The sequence below is a fragment of the Antrostomus carolinensis genome, unplaced genomic scaffold, assembly GCF_000700745.2.
Source record: "Antrostomus carolinensis isolate BGI_N321 unplaced genomic scaffold, ASM70074v2 scaffold9727, whole genome shotgun sequence".
Lineage (NCBI taxonomy): Eukaryota > Metazoa > Chordata > Aves > Caprimulgiformes > Caprimulgidae > Antrostomus > Antrostomus carolinensis.
Genome location: NW_010328164.1, coordinates 111,290 through 118,943, shown reverse-complemented (window position 1 = coordinate 118,943; position 7,654 = coordinate 111,290).

Sequence of the window (7,654 nt, the reverse complement as noted above, 5' to 3'; positions counted from 1 at the left end):
AAAAAAAAAAAAAAAAAGGTGTAATGTAGTTTCCCAGAGTTGGATTAAACCAGAAGCAATGAATGATCCTCCACACACAGATGTTTGAGCCAGTTACATGGGCTTGAGATACTGCCCTGTATCAGCACTGCTCCTCTTACTGAATTGCTGCCTGGATCCAGAATGGGGGCAGCTCTCTGAGGGTTCGTTTCTGTGCTACACACCATATTTCCAGGGCTCTGCACTGCCAGGTTTGTGGAGATCTTCAATATAGGAGTGGTTTTCCCTTCAAGAAGCTAAAAAAGGTGTGGTGTCATTGGCAGCACTATTGATCTTCAATGCACAGGAGAAATCTATTAAGCCAAAACCCTTCAAGGCACCTGCAGTCATTTCTATTTAATTAATGTATTTCTTCAGTGAAAACTCATTTAAGGGGGAGCACGCTGGTTTTGTTAGATTTAGAGCTGGATCCAGTGACTGCTGTGATCAAAGGGATGGATGTCGATGCCTACACCAGGGACTGAGCTTTTGCTGCAAACGGAACGTGTTCGCTGTGCCACTCCTCCTCGACTGCATTAAGGTAATTCTCTTGCACAGTCTTTTTGTGTTTGAATCATGCGTGTTGGCAGCTGTAATACATGCTGAATTTCTTTTCCATGTAGATTATTGTCCCAGCAGCTGGGTTTTTCATACTCTGCTTCCTACCTGCCTGCATGTCACAGAGCTCTGCTAATCACCCTGAGCACCAGGCGGTTCTTCTCTAAAACCTTTATAGGTCTTCATGGACACTGTCCCAGCCAATCTGTCTAGTCTGGGGGAGAAGTTTTAGGTAGACCAGAGCACATGGTATGGCACCACCCAAACCTACCAGCAACCTGGCCAGGCATGCTGCCATGGCAAAGCACTACCATGTGCCAAATTACCCAAAGTCATCTTTGTCATTAGGCAAGATGTGAGGACAAAAGAACACGTTTGCTTCAAAACATTGATCTGCAAAAAATAAATTGAATTATAGAAAGGCAAAATAATGCTATTTGCTTTAGGGCACAGCTACATTTAGATTCTAATTTTCCTAGCGCAATTTGTTTAAGACAAGACCCAACAGCACAAAATGTCCTTGAACACAACAGACAGAGAAGCTTTTCTGTAACATGTACCCAAAGTTAATGAGATAAGAAAAGTGCTTTAAGGGGTGTACCTTTGTCCTATTTGCCTGTAGTGCAATCTTCTATAAATGGATGCCATATGGTCATATACTTAATGGTATGTATTTCTTTTCAAGTGGATGAGCCATTCAAAGGCAAGCACATCCCAGAGGATTGCTTTCTATAGCCTATGACTTAATTACTCGGTGCACGAGGCTTGTAGGTCCAAATTTAGTCATGGGAGTCGGTGAGTTACTTCAGAGAAACATCTGACCATACTTTTGTATGTGTGTTTATGTGTTGTTAATATTTTACAAGGGATTAATTTGAAAGCACTATACTAGATATCTGTGAGGGTTTGGGTTTGATGCAGTCCCCAGGTTCTGCTCCCAGCTCCATCAGCCATGCTGAGTCCCAGCACCATAGCTGAGCAAGTAACTGGACAGATTCAATTTTGCATGTCACTACACTGCTGTCCTTCGTCCTTTGAGTCAGATGAACCGATGTTCTCCAGTTGGTTCACACTTACCTTGCAACGAATGGGGTATCTGATGGGGTTTGCTTTCCATTCCTGCAGTTCAACAAGCTGTGGTCCTTTTCTACCCTTTGCCCAGAGCCTCTGTGCCCACCTCTGAGGATGCCTGCACAGCTTTTGGACATGGTAGGACCTGACCACAGCTTCATGCTCCCTGTATGTCTGGCTAGCTCAGATCACAGTCAAAGCAGCTCCCTGCACCTCATCACCTTGCTCTTGCTGTCATTCTCCAGGGCATGTCTAGCAATGTGTGTAACTGGTTTTGCATGCAGGGGAGAGCCTGGTTTTGGGGCTGACATACAGAAATGAAGCTCATCCTTCCCCCACCGGTGGCAAAGCCCGTGGGGGAGCAGCAGTGGGCTGTGAAATGCAGCTCAGAGCTGCAATCGTGCTTACACAGGCTGTCCCATTGAATTAAATGAAGGTCGCTCAGCACCTGGCCTAAAACTCGGACAGAAATACTGACTGTTGCTTAGCATCATCACAACACTGAGAGCTAAAAATTTTCCTTTCTTCCTTTGCTGTTACTTCCCTGACCTTCATTAGTTCTGCAAGCACCGAATGCAGAGCCCATATGGAGACAGTTATCATAAAAAAAAAAAAAAAAATCCTGGCCCCTTAATTAGCTCCTCATTATCTGAGAGCTCCATATTGAAGCATTAAGATGTTGCAAAGCAATTTGTTGAGTTTCCAATTAAAACTTTTTAGAATTGTTGAGCCTTTTAATACTTTGTGTTTACAAATTGCCTTGGACCTCCACCAATACACACGTTTCCTTCGCTGGGGAAATATAGCTGAGGAGCTGGTAGTTATTAATATAAAATCCTTGGGTTTAATAAAGTCATAAACCATGTCAATGAAGCTGCTCTTTTTATACTTGATACAATAGAGATGACTCTCTTTGAATGAGTGCAGAAGAGTAAGAATCATTAAGAGGGCAATTATAGGCTGATTTCTTAATAACTCCACTTTTACAGCACTGTAAAAGCAAATGTACACATCCCTCTTTATATGAATTTATCCTGGATATGTTCCTTCCAGGTGATGGTAGGTGCTGAGACCCTCTGTTTCTGCAGGGGTGAAAAAGGAGTTAGCAAGGCTCAGCTCCTCCCAACAGCACATTGCAGGATCAGGCCTGTCGTGAATATGTAAGAGCCAGATGGGCCTGGATTATAGTCACTGTACTGCACAAGCTGTTAGCTAGAGGAGTGCAGCTACACCAGATACAAACACAGAAGAAAAATGGGTCTCCCCTACGAAGCACAGAGTCACACAGACTTTATCTGGGTTCCTCGGATGTGTCTATTGCCTGATTTACTGTGGTGGCCAATGAAAATGGGGAGGTGGGTGGCTGATTGAGAAGCCCAGGGCTGAGCTCTTCCTAAAATCCGCAGAGCCAACATGAAGCAAGGGGAGCAGCAACAGCTCCCCCTGACCTGGAGAGGGATTAAGTGATTTGCTTCAAACCCCTTAAAAATTGATCCCAAGCCATTTGGAAGGGCTGGCCATCTTCACGTCGCAGCTGATGAGTGTAAATGAGGGATGCCAAGAGCTTGTCTGCAGCAGAACAGGAACCAACCCACAGAGCTTTAACTAACCCCAAACAGCTGCTTCTTCCTCCAACAGCAAAATGGTCCTCAGGTCCTCCAGGCTGAGTAAGTTCATGGCCACTAAGTTCATGGCCAGGGTCTGTTGTACAATCATCACAGGAGGACAGGTCTCACCGAGCAGAGCTGACTTAGGGAAGCAGCTTTGGTGCATGGTGGAGCTGTAAGGAGGGATCCATGCAAACCACGACAAACAGCACCGCACCGAAGCGATGTGTGCTGGGCTTTTGTTCTCAGCCTGTGCCGAGGACTTGGGATAATATGGTACTTCTGTTCTTTGGAATGCTGTAAAGCCATCAGCTGATCTGTATTGAACATGTCATTTGTATTCCCACGCTGTTTTTTAAGCAAATCTGTCAAATAAAACCAAAAAAGGACTGAAAAGAGGAATGCAAAGGAGCGGTTACATAAAGAATTCACTGCGCAGGCAGCTGTGGCCACCAGTGGCTTCATGGCTTTGCTGTCCTCTGAGAGAAGATAGAAATGACCCCGAGAAACAGCTTTGGTCTGGACCAGAGAGCAGCATTCCAGCCCACTGGCTGACACCCAGACAGGGACCCAGGGCCATCTCCAGCTGCTGTGCTACCATTTGTTCCTGGGCTGCTGCTTCCTTCCTGGCCCTCAGCATCTTCTGAGCTTTGTGAATCAGCTCCCTCTCAACAGACAAGGGCTCAGCTCTTTCTCACCCTCCCTGTGGCTTTTTAATCTGGCTTTTAAAGACCTCATCACTTTCAGGTTAATTTTTTCCTGCCCTTCTGTGCATACTTTCCCACTTCTGCAATTTCTGAGCACCCGGCTACTAAAAAAAAAAAAAAGGAATCTAAAGGCAAATCAGCACCTGCAGGAGCCATGTGGGTCCTTCCTCAAGCACACAGAGCGAGCCCCCAGCAATGCAGGCAAGGGACCTTGGGGAAAGGCAACATAAATCTGCCATCTGTGGCAATTTAGCATTTACCAGTCATATTGCACTAGGGCACTGTCACTTTGAATGAATGTTAAAGCGTTTCCTCTCTGTGGCCAGAGCAGTCTCCTTTTCCCATCAAATTGGCCATGGCGTGCCACAATAAAACAGACATCTTGTGACTGCAAAGGGTCACTCTGAGGGACTGACATTAACTCAGGGAGGTCCTCTTTTGAAGGAGGCATTCAATTAAAGTTTTAATGCAATTCTGCAAATGTGAAGCCGCAAGGGTGAGTCTCAATAGCTGTGCTGGGATTTTAAATTAGCAGCTGAGTACAAATTTGCCGGTGATCCTGGTCGTGAGCACCGGGCAGCCTGCTGTGCTCAGCTGCAGGAACAAGGTCCAGGAAAAATAGGCTGGTGGCACCGTGTGCTGGGCTTTGCTTTGCATCACTAGCAGGATGAGCAAGCACAAGTGTGTGATCATCTGGGAGCAAATAGCATGGAAGTATGGAAGGATAGATCTGGCTTTCTGGAGTACCATCATGAGAGGGACCGTCCAGGGGACACAGGGTGGCTCTGGGAGCTGGGATTCAGACAGCAATTTGAGAAATGAGACTGGGGTGAGTCTTGCAATCCAGGAAGAGTTTGCATGAAGAAAAGGTGTTAGATTAGACCCAGTGTCTTTGAGCACAAATATTTGTGCTCTCAAGCAAGATTTCCTCTTGCAAACACCACTCAAGAGCTGGCAGCTTTCAGCTGTGAACACACAGGCTGCACAACGCTTTGAAGAGCTCAGACAGGAGCTGACAAACATTTCCAAACTTCCACATTTCTTCTTTCTTATCATTTCCCCTGAAACAGCAGGAAGAATCAGCAAAAATCACTGCTGGAGCAGTGGTCAGAGGTGTTTGGGACTTGCAGTGAATGGAGCAAAACAGAGCAGTGGTTGTCTGCTACCGCTATGGTGACAGCGGTGGTGATGATGATGATGATACTGGGTCAGATCTGAGTGCTTGTCTCCTTGCTGGACACAGGGCTGGAATCAAAACCCCATTCATCCCTGGGAAGAAAACCAGCCTCTGGAAATTCAGGGCATTCTGCAAGAGGAGATCCCAAATTTCTGCCAAGCATTGTGAAGTACTTAACACCATACCGACACACACACAGCTCAAGTGCAGGTGCTTGGAGCGCAGCTGCTGCTGCAGTACAGACAGAGGAGGATAAGCTGTTGGAAACCAACAGGGCCTCGTGCCCAGATTTGAGCCATAACACTTTCTTTCAAAAACTCAATAAACTGGTATTTTGCAGAGGAAAAACTGACAGACTTTTAATTACCAGCCATCGTTACTATGTTATAATAATGCGAGCGAATAGAAGCTGCTCTGCCACTGCCAGATGTTCACACTCCCGCTCGTTCCAGCAGCGATGAGCGGGTGCTGCCTGTCCCCGGCTGGGAGCCAGGGTGAGGAACCCCAGGCACACACAAAGCTGGGATCAAGAGCTGTAAAACATTTCAGCCTTCAGCATAAAAATAGCCTCTGGAATTAAACCACATGGGATAAAACCTGCGGAAAGGCAATCAACCCTCATGCATCAGGATGCAGGATGGTTGTCAGCTAAGGGTCAGGAAGAAATTTGTCCTAGGGGTGATGGTATCTAATGGACTGTGCTAGGAGTTGTCATGTTCTCTGCTGAAAGCCCACAGCAGCAGCTGCTGCTGGAAACAGCCTACCAGACCTTACAGTTCATAGTGTTGCTCTAATATGTTTTGTATTTTAAATATTAAATGCAGTATTAATATTGTAATTCCCATCTGTTAAATCAAGATTGGAAATACACTGTTATGTCAAACACTCGCCCTGACCCTCGTAAGAGTCCTCGGGCACCAGAGGAGCAGCCAGGGCTCTGCCCAAGCCCAATTTGGGCTGGTTCTGGTGTCAGCCCAGTTGCAACTGAAAGTCCATGAGAGCATAAAACTGGTGGCTGCTAATTAATTTCCTGGAAGCACTAATGAAGGGAATGGAGGGGCAGGTACCCATGGGACATTGCTACTTCGGGAGCTCATTCCAGGGTCTCATTCCTTGCTGAAGGACACCTGCATGTAAGCAGAAGGGAGAAAAAGTACAAACCAAGGAACTTGGATCACTTTATCCCATAGCAACAAGCCCGTTCAACAGGAGGAGCGTGTTCTCAGCAGAGCCCTAAAAAAAGGAGCTGTTAAAATAAACATTGGCATATCTCACACCTCCCTCTTCCCTGAAGGATGCTCTCTGGAAGCACATGTGGACAAACTAGGGAAGGGAAGAGAAGGAAAATCATGATGAAGGGGAAGATTAGAGATACTCTAATTAAGTGCCGAAATTAATCCTCTGTTGTCTTTCGCTATCTAATATGTTTAATCATTACGGCTTCTCTGTGGTTCAGTGATGAATCCAGCAGTTTCTTTTCAGAGCATCTGGTCATATTATTCCCTTGCTTAATGACAGTGTAAAAAAACCCCAAGGGTTCTTCTGTGGAGCTTTTGCCCTACATATCAAATACCATCTTGTAGGCAGGTAACAAAGAGGCTCAGCCCACGCCCCTGCTCGTCAGGGCTGTGCCCAGGGTGCAGGGCTGCGCATGGCCCCATCCCGCACCCCTGAGCATACCTGAGCATCTCCAGCCCAAGGAGGAGATGCTGCTGTCAGAAGGGAAAATGCTGCCAGGGCTGAGAAGCACCATTATCTTATAAAGGTGGGAATTCATCACTGGAACAGAGAAAAGGCCTCTCTGCAAGCACCCTTCCAGCTTCCAGGTGGACATCTGGTTTCAGGGGTTTTTCCCTGCTTTCTGTGTGTTGCCTTGTTATCTGGAGGGTTAAAAATAAAATCCCATTTATCTTCTGCAAATTGAAATAAGAGTCCCAGAGCCTTTACAAGCTGATGGTGCCCTTGCTCAGGACCTCCTGAGGTGGATGCTATGAGCAGCAGAGGTCTCCTCAGCGGACGAGCAATATCCCTTTGTTCCGGGCAGGCAGACCTGGGACCAGCCCCGTTTCTGCGATACCCACAGGCAGCAAAGGCCCCGTTCTCTGCAGCAGTGGGATGCTTGAGACTGTGTGAAGAGCCAGCTGGCAGCTCAGGCAATGGGCTGAACCATGGCTTTCACCTTGGGCTGCCCAGAGCTCACTGCCCGTCTGCTCCGGATGGGCACACACTTCAGCTCCATGTGGTAGAGCATGTTCCACTTGGAAACCCCCAAATTTCCTATGTGCATGCAGATAACACACGTTGCCATCATGTCCCCACCAGTGCCACCACAGACCCGAGCAGAGTCACATATATGTGTGTTGGTCTTCAAGGAAAGGCCAGGACAATGTTATTCTGGAGTTAGCATCACACCTGTATTTGCTCCCCTTCCTTTTTACCCTCTTTTTGTTTTTATCTTTGCATCAGAGCAAACCAAAACGTCAACATGTCACTGTCACCACAGAGCAACTGAAAAT